The sequence below is a fragment of the Danio rerio genome, chromosome 2, assembly GCF_052040795.2.
Source record: "Danio rerio strain M-AB ecotype USA chromosome 2, GRCz13ab, whole genome shotgun sequence".
In the NCBI taxonomy this organism is placed as follows: domain Eukaryota; kingdom Metazoa; phylum Chordata; class Actinopteri; order Cypriniformes; family Danionidae; genus Danio; species Danio rerio.
This window is the reverse complement of record NC_141022.1, coordinates 43,185,410-43,208,437: the sequence shown is the minus strand read 5'-3', so window position 1 is coordinate 43,208,437 and position 23,028 is coordinate 43,185,410. Positions and strand designations below refer to the sequence as shown.

At 35.5% G+C, this 23,028-nt stretch overlaps 1 long non-coding RNA gene across 1 annotated transcript in view; it reads left to right on the top strand.

The window, feature by feature from the left end:
* LOC141378650 (uncharacterized) overlaps positions 1 to 13,126 on the top strand; it is a 219,681-nt gene extending 206,555 nt beyond the window's left edge. Inside the window, exons 5-6 of the long non-coding RNA XR_015478785.2 lie at positions 9,262 to 9,397; positions 12,521 to 13,126. This is a non-coding gene — a long non-coding RNA (uncharacterized LOC141378650). The remainder of the gene's footprint in view (positions 1 to 9,261; positions 9,398 to 12,520) is intronic.
* The last annotated feature ends 9,902 nt before the right edge of the window (positions 13,127 to 23,028 follow it).

The following is a 23,028-nucleotide window of genomic DNA, read 5'->3' as shown; positions in this document are numbered from 1 at the left end:
GATTTTTCTCCTATGCATATTAAGATTTGTATAAAATATGCATTATATATATATATATATATATATATATATATATATATATATATATATATATACATATATATATATATATATATATATACATATATATATATATATATATATATATATATATATATATTGATTGATTGATTGATTGATTGATTGATTGATTGATTGATTGATTGATTGATTGATTGGGACAGAATATAATTATTGTTATGCCTCTTATTAAATTGTAGTATTTTCATAGCAGTTTGAACTACCCCTTCAATATGCGCAGTAAGAAACAAAAAGAAAAAGCTTTGGCTGTATATACTCTGGGGAAGAATGTTTGAGTTAATTAATAATCATTAATACATGCTATAGAAGTATTGTTTATTGCTATTTTATGCAAGCAATTACTCCAACGTTAACATATCAAACCTTATTGTAGCGCGGAACAGATCCTATCACACTTTTATTTGCCATCCCACAAGTCTCATTTGTGCTGTAATCCTTTTTGCAGACTTCAAAGTGAATGGTTCTGTTATCGGCTCGCTGAATTAGGGAAGGATAACATGATGATTTTCATCGCATAAAACAATGTTTCTGTGTCTGTTTGCGTCTCGGTTTGACCTTGAGCTCCTCTGCGCTTTGCTGCAGTGGAGAGCTGATCTGCTGATAGTTCAGTGTGAGCGGAGCAGGTTGGCAGTGATGTTTATCTCCCTCCCCAGTAAAGACCAATGAGCTCATGTAATTTAGATTAATGGCAGGGGGAGGCTTTTTCATGCTTGGGACCCTGCTTGAAAAACTCCCTAGAAAACAGAGGATGAATTCTCTCTCATCTGTTCCCAATAGGCGAATTCCAGGCATCTATTTCAACCTTTCCCTTCTTGCTCTGTTTAGGGTCTCAGAGACTCAAATGGGATTTTAATAGAGTGGAAAATTTACTTAACAGTGAACTTTCAGGGTAATATTTTTTTCACAGTGTCATGATAATTATGTATAGATACAGTTTGACAGTAGTTGCCTGTATATGGGAGAACATAATCTATGTGTAATCGAATTATAAGTACTAAATTAAACTATTATTTTAAAAATATTTTTTTAACAATGTTAAGAAAGTTTTGACATCTTCATTCTGTTTAACAGTTGTTGTTTTTTTACCACACAGATAAATACATTGTGTTTCCTTCTGGATCATCAGTGAGCATCTGAATCTTTAATAATAGTTGTGTTTGAGTCTCTCAGTCGTCCTTAGTGTGAAAAGATGGATCTCAGAATCCTACAGTCACTGATGGAAAGGGTTCAAATATGAAAAAAATTGCTGGACTGAAAAATCTGAAGAAGATTGAGGACACAAGAACAATCATCACATAGCAAAAAAATAATAATAAATAAATAATAATAACAATAACAAATATAAAAAATACAGTCATAGATGATTGAGGAACTACACATGTTTTCGAAAACCAAGGGTTCACAAACCCTCCTGGGACGCATTCGGTACACTCCAGAAATGTATATAGCGGTATGTTTTCAGAATGCACCTGGGTTGACAAATTATAAATCTTGCAAAAAAGCAAGATTTTTAACAGATATTTGATTTTGGTGTAAAGTTGGTGTAAAACATTAGTTTATATACTAAAACACTTGCCTGAACTCTTTAGGGCAGGAATCATTTGATAACGTTGGAAAAAAAACGTTTAAAAAAGCCATAAAATACACAATAGCCAATTTAACGACTAGGTTTTACCCATTTGTTATTTTATTAATTTCAGCTTTATGTACTGTATAAACCTTCTTTCATTTTAGTAATGCATTGTATATGTGTCTGAAATTTAACTAAAGAAAGCATAATTATAATTCCTTAAATTAATCCAGCTCTATGAACAGCATTTTCATTCAAAAGATACTTGTTTATCCTACATACTCTAAAAGTGTTCTTAACCTTTTAACTTGCATCATCAGGTAACACTTTATAATAACTACAGTACACACTATAGACCTTTTTCTCCGTCGTTGCATAGCGTTCCATAGCGACTAGCGTCTTCCTGTTTACAGCATTTGGAGCTGGTAAATCTCAATCAGAAAATGGGTGTCAATACTGTTTTGAGTGGCTCATGTTTTTTTTTTTTTTTGTGATGCACAACTTTGATTTTGAAAAATGTGTGTTAAAGCATACTTCTGCCATGCGGATCAAGCATGATAGAACAACCATACTACTGACATGAAACTTAACAGGTGTGTAAGCCATGCAATTTCCAAAAAAAAAAAAAATAAATAAAATGCCACTTTATTTTCACTTTATGCTATTTGTTCAATCGATGTAGTGGGACAGTACATGTGTGTCAAACAATTTGGGGAATTTAATTTTTTTTGGGGTTAATTATATACATTTTCTGTTCAGCTTAGTCTCTTTATTAATCAGGGGTCCCCACAGCGGAATAAACCACCAACTTATCCAGCATATGTTTTACACAGCAGATGCCCTTCCAGCTGCAACCCATCACTGGCAAACACCCATTCACACACATTCACACACATAATATTTTAGCTTACCCAATTTACCTGTACCGCATGTCACTGGACTTGTGGGGGAAACCGGAGCACCCAGAGGAAACCAACACGAACGTGGGACGAACATGCAAACTCTACACAGAAATGACCCAGCCGAGGCTCGAACCACCAACCTTCTTGCTGTGAGGCGACAGCACTACCTATTGCGTCACCACATCGCAGGTTGGTTATATATTTGAAAAAAAAGGGAAAATGTTCTTTCAAAGCTGTCCAAATGTGACTGTTTCTACACATAAAGCTGCTGACCAGAAGTTCAGAGAATCCTCCTTATGCATACATTCAAAGCATAATGGGTAATTTTGCGTTCTTTGAAAAAGGTCTAAATCGTTTGTTAAGCATTATCACATATTTAATTCATGATTTGTTAAGCATTACCTCTACATTATAAGACATTTTATAAACAGTTTAAAAACAGTTTATTAATTTGTAAATACTGCAATAATTTAATAATCGAAAATGTATCAGGAACAAAATATGAAAATACAATCATTAAGCACAATATACATGTCTTTATAAGTCAAGAAGACAACATTTGTAGCTGTAATTATAAACTGCTTACTAATGTCTTATAATGAAGAGGTAATGCTTAACAAATCGTCACCTTGGAATTATAAGGTTCTATCTGCGTTCTGAATGATTTTAAGATATTTAACTTCAAAGTTTTTGCATTTGAAATAGCGAACATTGTTTTTTAAATAAAAAAGTTTTAAAATGTAAATTACTTATAAAAAATCTTCCCATATTGTAAATTAGTTGTCATTTAATAAGAATATGCTAACTCAGTTTTGACAAAAATATCAAATAGAACCTTATCATTCTAAGGTGACGAAGTGACAAATGAACTATTGGGCAACATGGTGGCTCAGTGGTTAGCACTGTCACCTCACAGCAAGAAGGTTGCTGGTTTGAGTTCCAGCTGGGTCAGTTGGCATTTCTGTATGGAGTTTCCTTGTTCTCCTATGTTTCCTTGGGTTTCCTCTGGGTGCACTAGATGCACTAGATGAATTGGGTAAGCAAAATTGGCCAGAGTGTATGAGTGTATGTTTAAATGTATGGGTGTTTCTCAGTGCTGGGTTGCAGCTGAAAGGGTATCTGCTGCATAAAATATGTGCTGTAATAGTTGGTGGTTCATTCCACTGTGGCGATGCCTAAATAAGGTACTAAACCAAAGGAAAATGAATAAATTAACTATGTCTATATAGTTATTATAAAGTGTCACTAGAAATTGTACAAAAAAAAAATCTTTGGGTGGAAGCTAAAGGGTTAATGCATGTAATCATAAACAATCGAAAAAATCGAATCCATAATTTAAACTCATTATCCATAAAACAGGCAGGTAAATTCTGACAGAATGCTAATCTTTTAGTAAACCATCTCATTAAACCACCCCCTCTCTCCCCAGTTTTCTCTTTTTTTCCCTCTAAATTTATTCCGAGTCCACTGGTGTAGTCTGAATGAGTGCTTGTTTTAAGCACATTCCTTTATCATGTGAAAAGGACACGAAAAGCCGAACAGCTCACAGGAGAGCAACATATCTAAGAGCACCAGAACAATATGACACGTCCAGAAGGATAATCGGCCCTCGGTTTTGGAGAGGTCACCTTATGACATTTATGCATCCCATTATCATGCTTATGTGCCCCAAATATCAGCGCTGTCCTTGTGGAGATTATGGTGCTTTATCACACAATGCCTGGCACCCTCACAGGTGCAGCTAATGTTTTATGTACCATTGTCATAGCCAGTTCCACTCACACAAGGAGTAGTGCTTCAAAAAAAAAAAAAAAGAGTGGAAATGCAGCTTAATGAAGCCACATGGAGTAGAGAGCGAAACGAGAGCACATTTTCCTGTTCAACATTCCACATTCCGCACTGATTGGCGCCTTTGTAAATAATCCGTAGGCGAGAGATCGATGTGTTGGCTCTGCTCCGCCGAATGGCCACTGTAAACCAGGAAGGCCTCGAGGGGAAGATTTTCTCCCATCGGCAAAGCGCTAGCCAGGCCACAGTCACCTGAAAAGTGAGATTTATTTTCTGGGAGGAAAAAACAAGGAATGGGATTAGCTCCAGAGCTGGAGGAAGCCGCAACGGCGTGCGATAAGATCAGGAATGGGAAAGCTGTTAGGCGAGCGTGGGGGATGTGCCTTCATCTTCCGTCCAGCTGAGAATGATCCTGATGGTTCCTGCCATGAACGGGGTTCAAAGATCAGCTCCTCCGTTGCTGTGTCCTCCGCAGATAAATGCAGCTAATCAGGCTGCTGTGCGATTGTGGCTGTGGAGGTTGCATTGAAGTTCCTGAGTGATTCAGAGAGAAAGAACTGTAACGTTTAAGCGCTTTTACATTGGAGGAACATGTTCATAGAACTATTGTTGGAAGTATCTGCTTTTTCAATGCAATCTCACTGAAACTTTTTGATTTAGTGGCTAATTTGTGTTAATTTCAACACAATCTCACGGCAATTCGTAACTTTTTCATTTAGTGGCTAATTCGTATGAATTCGTAGGATCTAATTCGTACAATTTAGTATGATTTGCTCATCCCCCAATGACGGTTGGGGTAAGGGGTGGGGTTAGGTGCCACGCCTCCTTTTTAAAATCGTACCATTTCGTACGACTGAACTCGTACGAATTTGTACGAATTAGCCACTAAACTGGCAAAACGTAAAATACTTACGTTTTCTCGTGAGATCAGGCTGGTTCATTTTGTACAGTCTCATTTGGACTGTATGATTTTCTCATCCCCCGATGAGGGGTAGGTTTTGGGGTGCGGCTTGTGGACATGCCTCCCTTCAAAATAACGATCAGTTTCTGTCATGTTCAAAGTACAGACTGATAGGTCACCTAATCTGCTCTTGCGTAAGTAACTACATGGCACAGCCAATGAGCTTGGTCCTCAACATTTTTAATGCTCCACATTGTTTTACGCTTAAAAGCTGCAGCACAATTTTGGAGACCCTCCTCCACCTAAGCTTCACCTGTGTTTAGATCTGTGTTTAAATCAAAGCAGCAGCAGCATAGCTAGTCTGTACGACCAAGACCAAACACATATATATATATATGCATACAATATAATGCTTATTCCAAAATATTTACCTTTACTATAAATTACTATTACTGTTTAAAAAATTGTATTTTAATTGCATAACACCTGGCTTTAGTGGATTTTTTGTAGTGCATGTTATATACTATAATTTGTTTCTGTTTAATACAACATTATTTACAGTAAATAACTGAACTGAACTGTTATGCCTCATGTTTTATTGACAGTTTTATTGATAACTAAGATATGAAAGACTTGGATTAAAGTTGCTTCGATTTAAAATGAAAATGTAAAAAATAGCTTAGATGTAGCTAAGCTACTTTTGCCATGTAGCTTTTAGCTTAGCTTGCTACATTTTCCATGGTGTAGCTTTTAGTGTAGTTAAGCTAAATTTTAAGTAGAGTAGCTAATAGCTTAGCTCACTACATTTTTCAAGTAGGTCGCCCAACACTGAACATTGCCTATACATATTCATTATCATACTAAGTGAATGGTCATGACAGAAATGAAATCATGAATTAGTTAAAAACTGCTCGTTACGCTACTTGATGTTGCAAACTGATATTTTTTTATTATATTATTCTACTCGGTCTGTATAGTAATGCAAACATTTGTTTTCAGAGCAAGTAGTTTGCCCGTTATCTGCCATATATTATTTCTAGTCATTTCTCCCATAGGCAATTGAATTCTAAAGTTCTAAAACAAACACGCACACTTCCGCATTTTAGAATAAGGTCAATAGGTTTTGTTTTTAGCTAATTATTGAAAACTTTATTTTTTGTTTGAACTTTACAGTTCATGAATTTTATGTTGAATATGTGAATATTTTGGTTCCCTTCAGTTCAAACTCATGGCTTTAGCATTGTTAGCATTGTCGAACCAGTAGAGCTACAGTAACTTGTTACAAGTCCAAGACAAAGAAGATGTGATTCAAAAGTAGTAGATTGGCTTTTCTACAGTACATTAGGCTGTAATTTGCAGGGCAAGTGTGATATCCCTATCAGCTAGTATGCTAAATTCAATAGAAGGCTAGTAATAAAAGCTCAAGCATGCTGCATTTCTGTCATAAAGAACTCAGATTTATGAAGACGTCTCCGATTATATTTAGTACATTATTCTTTGGGCACACTGATACAATAAAAGCTACTGCCAGAGAACAAAAAGATTAAAATCAGTGCATGTAATCAAATTAAAATTTAGTAGCTTTAATTTAACTTTTTTCCCCCTATGGCATTCTACCATTTTTAATCATTTTTGAAAGAACTCTTTTATGCACACTGGGCTATTATTTGCTAATAATACTGCTAATTTCTGTGGTGGTGAAGCTGACTTTCAGTGCTACAATCTTTTAGAAATTATTTAGATTTGCTGCTCAAGAAACATTTTGTAATATTATGATGCTTGTGTCACTTTCTTTCTTTCTTTCTTTCTTTCTTTCTTTCTTTCTTTCTTTCTTTCTTTCTTTCCTACTTGCTTTCTTTCCCTCTTTCTTTATTTTCTTTCTTTCTTGTAAATTGTATTATCATTTGTTTGTTTGTTTGTTTATTGTTCTTATACATTTCAAAATTATAATTTTGACCAATTTTTGAACGTTTGCTGAATAAAAGTAACAATTTATTTGTTTGTTTTTTTTATTCTATTTTATTTGCTGTTGTTGTAAATGTCTTGACTATAATTTTTGATCAATTTATAAATCCTTGCTGAATGAAAATACTACTTTATTTATTTGTTTGTTTGTTTGTTTGATTGATTGTTTATTATTCTTTTAAATTTCATAATTTTAATTTTGACCAATTTTTTAACCTTTGCTGAATAATAGTAATACTTTATTTATTTATTTATTTATTTATTTATTTATTTATTTATTTATTTTATTTATTTTATTTATTTTATTTATTTTATTTATTTTATTTATTTATTTTATTTATTTATTTATTTTTTTTTCTTTATTTTATTTATTTATTTATTTATTTTTTATTGCTGTTTTCTTGTAAATTTCCTTACCTTAATTTTTTTACCAATTTGACATTTCGTTTGTTATTTAGTTTGTTAATTCTTTTATATTCATTTATTAATTCATTTATATATTTATTTATTTTAGTATATGATATTTATAGCAGTGTACTTTCACTGTAGTAAATCACTGAACCATACACCTATAACATGTTTATATTTTAACATCCAACATTAAATCAATATTAACATATATTATCAATAACATTAAGCAATAATATGCACTATCCTGATATAAGGCTCAGTGGCGTGAGCCTGAGGTGTGTGTGTGTGTGTGTGTGTGTGTGTGTGTGTGTGTGTGTGTGTGTGTGTGTGTGTGTGTGTGTGTGTGTGTGTGTGTTTGTGTGTGTGTTTGTGTGTGTGTTTGTGTGTGTGTGTGTGTGTGTGTGTGTGTGTGTGTGTGTGTGTGTGTGTGTATGTGTGTATGTGTGCGTGTGCGTCTGTGTGTGTGTGTGTGTGTGTATGTAAAGTACTGTTCTATTGATGTGTCCACTTCAGCATAAACCCCACTGCGCTCATGAGAACTGCAAAGGAACAGTCTCCTCCGTCTCTGTGTGTCAGTGACTGAACGGGGGGATTTGGGGTTTGTCCCTCCTCTCGACTGTACCGCCAAACACATGAAAGAGATGAGCACCACTTGTCTCTGTCTGCCAAAAAGCTTCTTTCTCTTTTCTCCCTGTCTCTGTCCTTTTTTTTACACTCACTCTCTTTTTCTCTGGAGTAAAAGAGTGAGAGGTCGCCATGCTGGAGGTGTATAATGACAGTGTCCTTCAAAAACACAAAGGCTCTTCATGTGAGCTAATGCTTCAGCATTTCAGGCAGACAGCTCTGAATAAAGGCCCTGCTCTCCACAGCCCTCGGCTCACTAAACACACTGCGCTAAAGCCTCTGAATGAAGAACAGACGGCAGGGAGAGGACAGTGTTAGTGATGAAAAGCACTGTGTGACTGAACATTCCCTGACCCTAGAGACAACAGCTTTTTCTTTTTTTCTTTTTTTTCTTTTTTGGAAATGTACTTTTATTAAGAAGTCTTTTGATAGGTTTGGGCTGTTTTCAGGGACACTGTGTTTTTCTCAAAGATTTCACGCTGAAGATTATATTCTCTGTTGTTTCTCCTGGTCAATGACTGTGTTTCCATCCATGTTAGATTTTTTTGTGTGTGTATTTTGAGATATTGCACAAAAATATGCTTAATGGAAATGTGCCTGCCATCTTAATGATTTGTTGTTTAAATGAGTTTTAACTTTTTTTTTATCTCTATTAATATTTTTGTATTGTTTTTTAGGGTGACAATTTTAACAACTGTCCAGGGACAATGCATGTCTTCTGGCTAATTCTGCTGCATTTGCAGCAATGCTAATCAATTTATACTGTCCCTGCCAAACAAACAAACAAACTAAAAAAACAAACAAACAAATAAATAAATAAAATAATAATATAAAATAAAAAAATAAATAAATAATCAAATAAATAAATGTCAGGATGCGCATACATTTTGAAAATGCTCATAAAGAAACTTGTGTGAACACCTGAGTAAAATAAATGTGTATAAACTATAATGAAAGCACATTTAATGAACAAATTCCAGCATGCACATCAAAAACGTTATATGATTTTGTCTCAACAGGTCACGTGATAATAGAAATGGATGTTATGGGATGGCATTAATGGACAAATCAGTGAACTGAAGACACCAACCGAGGCTCATTCTGAAAAGATATCCCTATATATATTTCTGGAGAGCGCCAAATACATCCCAGGAGGTAAGTTTTTTTCTCTAGATTTTGTTTTTGCGAATCCCCCAGAGCCCACTGTGTATGCTTTTTGAGATCTCAGATTTTTCTCATGAGTGCCATTTGCACCTACTCTTCTCACATAAATTCACTAAAGACTGCTGACAATTGACTGACTGACAAACCAACCGATACCCCACCCTCCCCAATCCCTAAACAATACTGATATTGTTTTCAAAAGCACCTATTCCACTTCCTTAAACTCAACCCACAGTGTTTTGAAAAGCAATCCAGAAAAGCCCATGATTTTACCACATTATTAGATTTGACCACATCCTCATCCTGTTATTTACTTGTAAATGTTATTTTTTTAGCTTTTGTTTTTGTCTTACCCGCTTTCTGGAACCGTTTTTCACCAGACTTAAACCCCGTCATCGAGGTCAACTTTGTGCCTTAAGTCCATTAAGGTATGCTGCGACTATCTGGACTATCTGGTAGCAGTGGGAAAGCCGTCCATACAGTGGTAAGTGATCAGCTGGTAAGTGTGTCATTCCACCCCGTAGAGTCTGTTTTAAAGACTAAATGCAGCCATACGTATTTCTGGCAACATAATTCACGATCTCCATAAATGTACAGTAATAGTCAGAATTATTAGCCCCTCTTTGATTTTTAAATATTTCCCAAATGATTTTTAACAGAGCAAGGGAATTTTCACTGTATGTCTGATAATATTTTACTTATTTGTTTTAATTTAACTAAGTTTTTAATTTTTTAAAAGCATTTGTGATATGTATTTTTCTGTAACTCTGTTCTATATGCTGCCTGTCTTGACCAGGACTCCCTGGTAGAAGAGATATTGTATCCCAATGAGACTTTCCTGGTTAAATAAGTAAATAAAAATAAATAAAAAAATTAAAAATAAATAAATAAATAAAAAAATAAATAATACAAATTTTAACAAAATTGTTTTTTTTTTTTGTTTCTCTTGAATTTTGCTATTTTAAAAAACAACTATTTAATAATATTCCCTAGCCTATGTAGACTACTAATTTTTGAACCATTATTGTAAGTTATTTTGTTAGATTGGCTCCAGATTTGACTTCGGTATTTACTAATCTAACGAATATACACACATATAATATTGTAAAGCATCTTATAGACAATATTAATTTAAATGAGAGATTTGTGGGGGTGTACTCAGAATTGCTCAGAGTTTACAAGATACCAAGGTGTGCAGGCAGAAATTAGAATGGCAATAAAAATTGGAGAATATAAAAAAATGTAAAAGTTGAATAAAAGGTGAAAAACCCCTAAAAATAATAATAATAATAATAAACTATCTACTATACTATATAACTGAATTTCAATAGAAAATACAAGCTTATTAGACACATATTATATACAAATATGATACAACTTTATTATAAATGATTGTTCGACAATGCAATAAATAAAACATTCAAATAATAAAATAAAACACATTTTATCCAGTGAGGGTTATAGCGAGTTGACAACCTCACGACTCTAATCTGTAAAACTCTGACCGAACATGACAAAACAACAGTTGAAGGTCAGCTCTGTGAAAGAGTGTTTCTCCTCCCCTTAATTCTGACAGTAATCTGCACCCAATTCCCCCATCAGCTCTTCTTTATCCAGCTGGACTTCTCCTACACGCCAGCCATCGCTTCACTTCCTTTTCCAATTACTCCTAAAACAGGCTGCTATTAAAGAGCATTAGTTTTCCTGAGGGAAGAAACTCTGCGTGTGTGCGTGCGTGCATGTGTGTGAGTGTGTGTGTGTGCGTGACTGTCATGTCCAGTAGCTCAGCAGTGGGTGGCCTTTAGTGGGAGGAATGGAGACCAGCCATAAGAGATTAAACACCCTTGGAGACGCTGCCGCTCAAGCTCTGTTTTCCATAACGTCCTTTCTCACATTTTGTGCTTTTACTGTAGCCAGTTTGGAGGATAATACTGTACAGACTTGCCCAAATGCTGGAGAAAATAATGAGAGAATTGAAAAATGTAAATGCAGTTAGGTGTTTTTTATTTTTCCATTGTGGCGTCAGCTGTCCGTTCAGTGCAGAGGTGGCAACTGGCATGGAGGATGGCAGGATGGTGCTTTTTTCGATGTAATTCATGCGATTGTGCGCTGATCTCTGCCAGATTTCGGCACAGTGTGGGCAGCCTGGACTGCTCTTCATACTTGCATTCAGTCAAGAGCGCTAATGAGGGATGTTGATCAAAGAGTCCTGGTCCCCTCGGTCCACCTCTTCTGAGTCTTTTCTTCTGAGTTGTATGATCTGAGCGAGAGCCAGCTTTGCTTAGAGCACCAAGCGAGTACAAAAGCCATTAATAAACCACTGTGGAGGCTCTACCAGGCATTTAATCATTGCCCTCCATCTCCTCCAGGCGAGCTGTTGTGGCGGTCAAACAGCCTCTCCAGCTATTCACCTTTTTCCTGCAGTGTATGCCCTGTGATGCTTGCAATATGGCAAACTTCTGTTCAACTGTAAACAGTCAGTGAAGGGTTTTAAAAAAGTAAGAACAAAGAGATGATGTTATTCTCCTCTTTGTTCTTTTATTGAACAATAAAAGACAACCTTTTAGAATTAACTAAGTACTTTCAGGATTCTTTATGCAGCAATACTAAGGACATGTTGACTGTTACTGTACTGCAGGGAATACAACAATACACAGGCTCATTCTGAAAACATCATACACCTCTACATACCTCTACATACATTTCTGGAGATTGTTAAATATATCCCAGGAGCTACTTTTTTTTTTTTTTTTTTTTGCAGTTTTTGTTTTCGGGAATCCATGAGAGGCTGCTGTGTAAGTTTTTTGAGATCTCAATTTTTTCTCTCGAGTACCATTCGCACCTGTTGTTCTCTCGTAACTGTTTGGCTGACTGAATGACTGACTGACTGACCCATTGACTGATCCACCTCTCTCCCTCCTTAAACCCAACCAATAGTATTTTAAAAAGCACATATTAAACCGCCCACCCACTTCCCTAAACCCAAGCGACAAATTTAAAAAGCAATTCAGAAAAAGATAAGCCCCTGTCAGATTTTTGCCATGTTTTACAACATTCTCACCCTGTTATTTACTCGTTTAATACATTTTTTGGCTTCTGTTTTTGTCTTACCAGCTGTCTGGAACCATTCTTCACTGGACCTTGTCATTGTGGTCATCTCCTCTTTGCTTTTCAAGTCCATCGACGTACATGGTGAGCTAATAGGACAAACTGGTTACAGCAGGAAATCGGTCTTTACGAAGGTAAGCGGTCAGCTCTTAAGCGCGAAAAGGAACGGCATCATACCGCCCCGTAGCATTCATTTTAAAGACGAAATGCAGCAATACATACTTCTGGCTACATAATTTGTGATCTCCAGAAATGTATATTGGGTTACGTTTTCAGAATGAGCCTATGTTGGATATTTGTATAACTGGGACATGGAGCATTTCCAGAAGATTGTGAAGTTGCAGTCATGAGAAAAGTCTGGTGGCCAAATGTGCTCACACCTGTTCTGGTGCAGCATTTGCTTAAGAGTGTGATTCTGTTCCAGGACTGCTTCATCCTCAATATCACATTACTGGATTGCATTCAAGACAGTTTGTGCTTTTTGGAAATCATGAGATATGTTGACTGAAGAAGTGTCTGAATTAAAAAAATGACACGAGAGCACATATAACATCCAAGAGAAACATTCAGCAAAAGCTGCTCTTTTACAGCAGAATAAAAAATACTTTTAGCATTTTGTATTTTGCTTTGTTTTGTAGTAAAGGTTTTCAATTATTATGCATAAAAAAAGAACAAATTCGCTAAATTTACCAACAGAATACTGGTATATTTTCCTGTTTTTGTTAAATTATTTTTCCCGCCTAACTGAACATACATTGTTGCTTTAATAACTCTAAAGTTGTTTATATATTCCCAAGGAATATATAACAGATCAAGGTTTTTTTTGTTGTTGTTGTTGTTTGTTTGGCTGAAATAACAGCATCTTTTAACTTTTTACAAATATTTTTTAAGGTTAATGTTAATATATATATATAAACACAAAAAATTATATATATATATATATACATAGAGAGGTCAGGCTTATGTTGATGGTTTCACAATAAATACATAAATAATTGTTTTGTTTATTTATGTATTTATTTTATTTTTTTGGCTACAGATTATTATCAGAACGTTATCAAATGACTTGCCAATAGTTAACCTAATTAACCTAGTTAAAACTTTAACCCTTACGTACTGTTAGGGATGTTTTCATCCACTCTGGGGTGATTTTGAGTCTTAATTTGGCCATAACATTTTCTGTGTTTCAGCTAGCAAAATGATTTTTGGTGACAAATCTTATTGGACACATATTGTGGGAAAATGCTTTGATTTTTTTAAAAAAAATTTTTTAACTCAACAATGCACTCTGTGCATTTTTTTAATTACTGGATTTTAACTCTTTCATTGCCAAATTCATAAATTTGGTGAAAAAACACACAAAATTACGTATTTTCAATATAAATAGTAATTATAAAGAAATAAAGGAAAAATGCCCCTTTCACTCAGTAATACTGGTTAATAAACAGAAAATTTCCAGAACTACTTTACCGGTAGATTAAAAAATGCGATGTTCATTTTCCGGAATGGAACATTCACACATCCATTCCAAAACACCGGAAATGTTGACATCATTAACCAGAAATTACCTCTTAAAGGCTGCGCTTGTATTTGTAGACATAGAGAGGTCAGGCTTATGTTGATGGTTTCACTTTTATTTAAAGCTGTAGCGTTCATGCAGCTGTTTTGTCCCTGACACATCCAAAGGCAGAAGCGCTAACTGCAGCTAAATGTTTACACATGTGACTACATTACAAATTCTGTGGATGGATAAGTATCATGAACAACTTCGATGAAAACACAGAGGAACACTTTCACATGTTGGGATGTAGATAATAATGTGTTTGCTGGCGTTCACCGGAGCACTTCTATCACATTCACACACATCAAGCAACTGAAGCAGAGCTTGAAGGTAAACAAACAGTGGTCATAAGCATTTTAGCGGTAATTTTTTACACAGTTGGCATTAAGAAGAAAGAAAGAAACGTTATCTGACTAACATCCAGCGGTGAAATGTGTCTGGAAAATATTTAAAGGCTTTTTTTTTCATAAACAGAGCAGATGTGAATGCGTCTGAATGTTCTGATTGGCTGGAGTAGACGTCTCATGTCAAAGCGTTCTAAGCGTGAACGCGCTCTTTCCGGCAGTTTCCTTCTATGTTCACACAGAGCAGCATTCTGGCAAATTACCTGTAATGTTACAACTTCTCTTTCCGAAAAATTGCTAGAACAAATTTACAGGTATTTTCAAAAAGGGCCTGTGCACACATAATCCCTTTCCGGAAAATTACTGCCAATTATAATGTATGTGTGAAAGGGGCTAAAGTCTTGGACGTGAAAGATTAGTAACAACGTGGGCTTTGATGCATTGTTAGTTTTTGTGCAGCATGAAATTGTCATTTGCTCTCCCTAATTTACTGTTGGTGGCTGTTTTTGCCAAATTGACTTCCATTATAGCCACATTTTTTTATTACAAAACCATGGCACCATATAATCATATATATTTTTACTGTTGATCATAAGTTGGCTCAAAAAAAGTTTTTATTTTAACCACTATTTCAACCACAAATCAGTTTAAAGCATTTATTGTGTTGCTAATTTTAATATGATATAACACATTATACTGTAATATATGTTATAACTGAAGTTATTTCAACTGAAAACAAAACAAAAAAGTCAAATAAAGTGTATATTGTAGATGACGTATATGGCTGAGGTCTAATGTGCATTAGCAGACAGATCTGTCCATTTACTTGCAGCACATCGGAGAGACATCGCGCTTCACTGCTTCTTTTCCACCTTTCTAAAAGAGAGACGTACAGAGATGCACACACACACACCTATAGACACACAAACCCACATACATTTACACCCACAGCTACAAACACAAGCCATTACTGTCCATCTGCCTCAGTGACAGGTGAGCTGTGAGGGCAGGCCTGAGTGGAGCTCTGCTAATGATTCCTCTCTCTCTGCTCTAGACTGGGCCGAGGCCACCGGGTTCTCCAGCTCTTAATGCTGGTGTTGCCCAATTAGCCACCATCACTGTATACACCGCGCTCATGACCTCACACACATTCTTTGCATGTTGAGGCCCAAGGCAGATGGGAGAGGTGCAGTTCTTAGAGGCCTCTGTTCCTGGAGTTTGCTCACTAATTTACCAGCGCCATTTTGGCCACTGTTTAATCATCAGAGACAATACTTTGAATGTGATAAAAGATTCCTGTAAACCTTGGTAGTCGTTATTAGCTGGTTTGACATGTTCACCGACAGCTGATTAAAGGCCAATGTGATACATTTTTTTTTCCAGTGAAATTCTGTCAGTATTAGAAGCAGGATTCCCATTAGTCGTGGAATTTTTAGAATATCATAGAAGTTTAAAAGGTCCATTACAAACAATGAAAGTCATGGAATATCAGGATTTTTTTTTGCAATTTAACAAAATGTATTTTTTGTACCACAGTGGTGGATCTAGGAGTTTCTAAAGGCAGGGACCATAGTGGTCATGGACAGTTTACAGGCGTTCTTCAATTGGTGCTTGCACCATATGTTTAAAACATCAAACTGTTTTTGACCTATTAAAATACAGTGTATAGGCCTATCATGTTTTTCAGGGGTTATTTTACATATGCAAAGAGCAGAGATATCAGAAAATCGAATTTTACCTGCAGCGTATAATGTAGGAAAGAAAATAATTGTGTCAACATATATGGGAGACTGGGAAGTGTTGTAACATGGGGGCAGTCAGAAACAGTTGCTTGTGTTGAAGTTGCATGTGTCTTTGAGCAAGCTTATGTTTTATCATTAGTTATTTTCAGAGATGTATAGTAACAAAGTAGAACTACTGTACTTCGCTACTTTACTTAAGTACTAAAAGGCTGTGTCTGTACTCTACTGGAGTATTGTTTTTTTCTCTTATGTCCACTTTTATTTCAGTACATATTTTCAATGAGTTTAATACTTTTACTCTGATAGATTTTTTTATGTGCTGCAACATTACTTGTTACTAGGGGTGTCAAAATTATTGATATCGGTTCAGTAATAGATCATAACCGGTTATTACGCACTGATGTCGTTTATCTCCTATGCTTGATGTATCAGTAGAATACTATGGCGAAGGAGGTGAGGGCGAGTAAATAATGCTCTTACTACAATGAAGGTGGAACAGCACACAAGCCGCTATTTCACTACATCGGAGAAATGCTGTAAAACTCCGTCTTTACCTCTCTCTTTCATATTGGACATTTGACCCGCTGGCCTGTTTGTGAGGTAACTTTTCCTCTCCTCTAGTCTGTTAAAGCGGCACTTGTGGATCCACACACGAGTGTGCCTGAGGTGCACGTTTTCTCCACTGTGTCTATTATGAATTACCTGTGATAACCGCATATTATGCACATTCAGACTGTAACCACGGTTGTTCTTCCCATCATCGGGTAACTTTCATTTCTAAAGCCGATCGCAGCCCTTTCTGTTGAGCAGGTGAAGACAAAAACCAATCATAGGGGTGTAAGACCTCGCGTGTCAGCGCTCAAAAAGCAATCGGGATAATATTTACATTAGTTTATTTTCTGTAAATGCTCATGCTGTCTTCTGTGCATGTATTGGAGTTTTGTTTGATACATTCAGAAAGAATGTTTTCTTTGAGCAGGTCAAATAGAATGTTTAGAACTTCCGTTTATAGCGTTTACAATCGGTAATTTGTGGTGCCAAAATGGGTTTCAATAGTATTTTGAGTGGATTATGGAGTGTTTTTTGTGACACACAACTTTAAAAGGTGTGTGTTAAAGCTGTTATAATCTGTCAGATCTGTGGTTCAAGTGCGAGAGAAAAGCATGTTTCTTTTTGTTCTACTTTATCACGTGCCCCCCAAAAAGATATTTAAAATAAACAAAACAATATGATGTCTTTTGACTGCTTTCTTTAATAACTACTTTACTCAATACTTGTACTTTTACTTTCAGTGTTTGAGTAGTAAATTTTGAAATAAACTACTTGCAATACTTAAGTACAAAAAATGTTGAATACTTTAATACTTTAATACTTCTACTTAAATATGGCGCTTAAAAAGCACTTCAACTTGTACTCAAGTCACTTTTTTGATAGAGCACTTGTACTTCTACTTAAGTTTGAGTCAAAATCTCTGGTTAATTTAATTTTTTTTTTTTTTAGGGGGGGAGGGGGTGATTAGACAAACAAATGTTTTTAGCATTCATTAGATAAAAAAAAACTTCTTAATATCTAAAGAAGCTGTTTCATTAGTTTAGTTTTATGCTAAGCATCTAACTTCAATATCACATGCTATAAAGTAACTATGTTATAGCTACCCCTAGATCTGCCCCTGACCACATTCAAAAACTTATTTTGCTGCTTGTTCAAATTTAAAATAAACTGAAACTACACAATTTTTAAAAAATTTTTAGGGACAACTTATTTGTTTTATATTTAATCCACTTAAATTAGTTTAATCGATTAAACAAATCAAACTTAATTAATTAACTGTTGGAACATTATGAATCAATTATGTGGAACTCAGTATTTTTACAGTGCATGTTTTTATTTATTTATTTTTTTATCACATTTCATGTTTCACGTGTTTTGCCTGTTGTTGTGGTTATTTTTCACTGCCACATTATTCCTTTCTCTCTTGGCAACCAGCAATTAAATGCAGTCTCCAGGCTGTACCTGTTAAAAAATGGTCTGTGGCTGGTGCTGTTCAACCATTTGAACAGTGTCCTGGCAGGCCAAAATTTGCAAGTTCAAGCTTGATTTTATGTTAAATTTAGCGATAGCAGAATCCAAAAATTCTGAAGGGACAACAGCTGCCTGTTTCTCTGTTCATTATAGGTCATGGAAATTCAGATTTTAGTCAGTTAAAGTCAGGGTTTTGACATTTTGTTCAGACTATAGAAGATTTTAGACCTTTCAAAAAACTTTCTAATATGACCCCCATCCCTCAAACATTAGTAGTAACCATAGTAACTAGGTTATCTGGAGCCTTCTTTGTGTAATCTCAACAACCATGTTATGCACTTCACCAGGAAGCCAATAGAAATTAAGCAACTTGCCAATATGCTCAAAAGTATTTGTGAAGAGAATATGAGCTCTTCTATGGGCTATTAGATATGCTCATGTCATTTAAACACGCACACTCTCTCTCAGGCACACTTTCTCTCTCTCTTCTGCCTGTGATTGAATCAAAGTGGAGAGATCTAACATGTTGCAATTAACAAAAAGTATGACAATTGTTGCACTGCAAGAGCAATGCTAATTTTAACTTGTCTATAACTTGGCAAATGACCATGGAATAAGCAAGAAAAATTAGCTTTCCAATTATTTAGTTATTAAATAATTATTTATTTAGTTAGTTAGTTAGTTAGTTAGTTAGTTAGTTAGTTAGTTAAATGAATCATAACATAAATCAAACACAATTTACATAATTGACAGTTTTATTCGACGCAACTTTGTACTAATTAAGGAACAGAAAGGCATAAATGCTAATAAGTAGAGGCAAATAAACAAGATGTGTTTAAATCTTTCGTACATCATACAATGAAACACACTTGCTGCTGAATTTTGCAATACTAGCAAGTGGGAATTTGGCTTTGAAAGTATTAATGAAGACAAAAGATGGTCCCACTTTATATTAAGTGTCCTTAACTATTAAGTACTTACATCAAAAAATAAATGCAATGTACTTACTGTGTTTATAATGTATCTGAGAACACTTGTGGTGCTTTTGAGTTGGGATAGAGGTTGGGTTATGGACAGGTTTGGTGGCATGGGTAGGTTTAAGGGTGGGTTAAGGTGTGGGGATGGTCAACAGTGTATTTACAAATGTAATTACAAAAGTTAATTACAGATGTAATTGCATACATGTATTTAATCAAGCATAAGTACACCGTAAATACATGTATTTACACAATAAGTACATTGTAACAAACTATTCATTCCTGTGTAAGTACATATTAGTTAAGGCCACTTAATATAAAGTGGGACCCAAAAGATTTCCAAAAGTGAGACACATTCTGTATTTTGTGTGTCAGTTTGAGGTTCTGTTTTGCAGTTTCATTAGTTGCTGGTTAGCCATTATGCCCTGTTTGTTGTCATGACTACTGATTATGTTTACCACCTGTGGCTTGTTTGGTTGCTTATTTTCCCTAGTACATATTACCTGTTGTTTGGCTTTTGCATTGATGTTAAGGTGCTCTCTCTGTGTTGTTTTGATGGTTCAAAATAATTCCATATGAATCTGGTGGTTTAATCTGAGTATAATGAAGAAAAATAATTACATTGTTAAACAATTTAATGATCGACTTCATATATAAACACTTATCAACGAAGATAAACTGAAGCTCAACCATACTCACTTGGCAAGTGAGAATAAAACTCAATGGCTGTGTTCATGCAATCAAATAATCCACTAGTAATCAATTGCTCTTTCATACTGAAAAGCCTTCATGCAAACTAAATCAGTCTGACCAAGCTAGAGCCGAATGAAATTTCAGTCAGATTGGAAGTGTACTGTAGAATATACTAATCAAATCAAGAGGACATGTAAACACTTGGTTGGATTGAAAACTGAAATGAAAAGTACTGTGCGTGTACAATGATGTAGAAAAGGTGTAATGGCGTTTGACACATTCAATTCAATTCAATTCAATTCAGCTTTATTTGTATAGCGCTTTTACAATGTAGATTGTGTCAAAGCAGCTTCACATAAATGGTCATAGTAACTGGAACAGTGTGGTTCAGGTTTTAGTGTTTAAGTTCAGTTTAGTTCAGTTTAGCTCAGTTCAGTGTGATTCACATGAAGCAAGCTGTTGTTTTTATCCAAGTATTATAAATAGCTAGAATTTGTAATCTACAATCTGGGCGACACAGTGGCTCAGCAAGAAGGCTGCCTCCCTAGGTAGACATCCAAGAGGCATCTAAAACAGATGCCCGAGCCACCTCAGCTGACTTCTTTTGATGTGGAGGAGCAGCGGCTCTACTCCAAGCTCCTCTCGGTTGACAGAGCTCCTCACCCTATCTATTATGGTGCACCCTACCAGCCTGCAAAAGAAATTTTTTTTGGCCCCTTGTATCCGTGATCTTGTTCTTCCGGTCATGACCCAGAGCTCATGACCATTGATGAGAGTAAGAACATAGATTGACCGGTAAATCAAGAGCTTTGCCTCTCAGCTCAGCTCCTTCTTTACCACAATCGACAGGTACATCGAACACATTACTGCTGCTGCTGCACCGATCTGCCTGTCAATCTCAAGTTTCATCCTTCCCTCACTGGTGAACAAAACTCCAAGATACTCCTCCATCTGGGGCAAGGACTTTCCTCCAACCTGGAGATGCCAAACCACCTTTTTCTGGTGGAGGACCATGCCTGGGACTTGAAAGTGCTGATTCTCATCCCAGCTGCATCACACTCTGCAGCAAATCGCCCCTGTGTATGCAAAATGTACACCACAAAACTGGGAACAATCCAAATGTCTTGTTTTGTCAAGTTGTTCACAAAACTTTAAATTAATTCTGTCCATTATAAATAGTGTCCAATCTGTCCGAAGAGTTTCTTTAGACTTCGATAAAACCCATCAGTTCATATGAATTAAAAATAAAATAGATTTTTGATGGAGGAACACAAAACTCTGCAATTTGATTTTAAAAAGCCTTCATTTGTGTTCTGAAAATATACTGAACTCTTGGGTTTTACATGACTTGAGTGTTGAGTAAATGTGAGAGTTTTTATTTTGGCCCAAACTAACCTCTGACTAAAAGTAGTTTAGTTGTAGTGTTCAGCATTTGACATTAAATCTCGAAGTGAACAATAGGACAGAATTCAAGCATGAACAGTCCAAACATTCCCACAAAAAGCTCCAGCGTGTCAGAACAGAAGCAATCAGATGCATCAGCGAGCGTTTCTGTGTTCGCTCTTTAACGTGATGCATTTCAAAGGCTGACAAGCACGAATGGTGTCTGCCTTTCTCTGGCGGCTGTCATCACCTGTCTGCACAGGACAGCCTCATCCACAGGTCAGAGATCAGCCATCACCCGCAAAAACCAAAAGACAGACACTGGGAACAGTGAGACTGATGCTGTCCATAGAGAGAGATCATGCCAAAAAATGCTGCAGCGCAACAAAAGAGATGTTCTATGAGCAAACAGAGGAATACTTTCAATTATTTTTCACAATACACAAAAATCTGCCAAAAAAAATAATAATAAAAGTGCAAACAAGTTATTTTAGAAGAGAGAGAGATGCTTCTATAGAAGGTTTGCTCTACTGAAAGATGCTGTTGAGTGTTGACAGTGTGCATATGTGTGGAAACACGAGACAGGAAGAAGCAGTGACAGATAAGAATACAAAGAGAAGGAGACGAACAGAGAGAGAGAGAGAAAGAGAGAGAGAAGGTGGAAGGGGAGACATGGAGAGATGAGGGGGAATGAGGTGGCAGAGAAAAGACAGATAAAGGATAAACACAGACAGGTAAGAATACAGGGACAATTTTGAACAGCTATGGCTGTGCACAGATAGAGAGTTTTGGGGGGATTTTTGACAAGGGTCTGGATGCAGACCAGGTGCAACAACAAGCTGAGCTGCATGCAGTGCTTTTAATGCACTCACCTAACCCCACCCCTCACAGTGACATCACTAGCTCCATTGAGTGCATTGTGTCTGACGTTGCATGTCTGAGATTCAGTAACAGCATATATGAGTACACACCATACAAATCTCTCATTTCAATGAATACCTCCCATAGGACGCTTTACAATATTATATTTGTCCAAATGCATTAGTTTAGTCAGCACTGAAGCCAAATCTGGAGCTAATCTAACAAAATAAGTTACAATAATGGTTCAAAAATTAGTAGTCTAAATATATTTGTTAGGGAAAAATATGAAATAATATTTTCCAAAATAGCAAAAATCAAGTGAAACAAAAATATATAAAATTTAGTTGAAATTTTGTAGTTTGTAATTTTTTGCAATATTTTGCATGAATTTAAATGTATTATCTTTTCATTTCTAAGATGTTCTGTTACAAAAATATTATTTTAAGAAATATTTTGGTTTAATAAATCAGTTTTGTTGAAATGCACCAACATATATTACCTATATTCACTGAGTAATGGTTAAAAATAATCAATATCAAAATGGGGTGTACTTATATACTGTATACTGGGTCACAACTTGCAAATCCAAGTCTGCATCCTGATACTATTGGGTTTTTTTGCACTGAGAAAGTATGAAGTCAGTTCATTAGGTCTGAAATTAGAAGTACATCAATTAGTTGATAAAGATGTTAACAAAGAATAATTTTCAGTCCAACAGTCAAACAAGACAAATAAATAAATAAATCTGTCATTAAATTTAATATTATTTTGTTCACGTTTTTAATTCAATTTTATATATTCACTTTAAATTTATTTTATGTTCTTTATTCTATATGTTTACACACTTAACCTAATACTGAATAATGTTAAATTTAATGCCATAGGATACAAAGAATACTTTTATTTTTGTTTCTTTTTATTAGTCGATGCG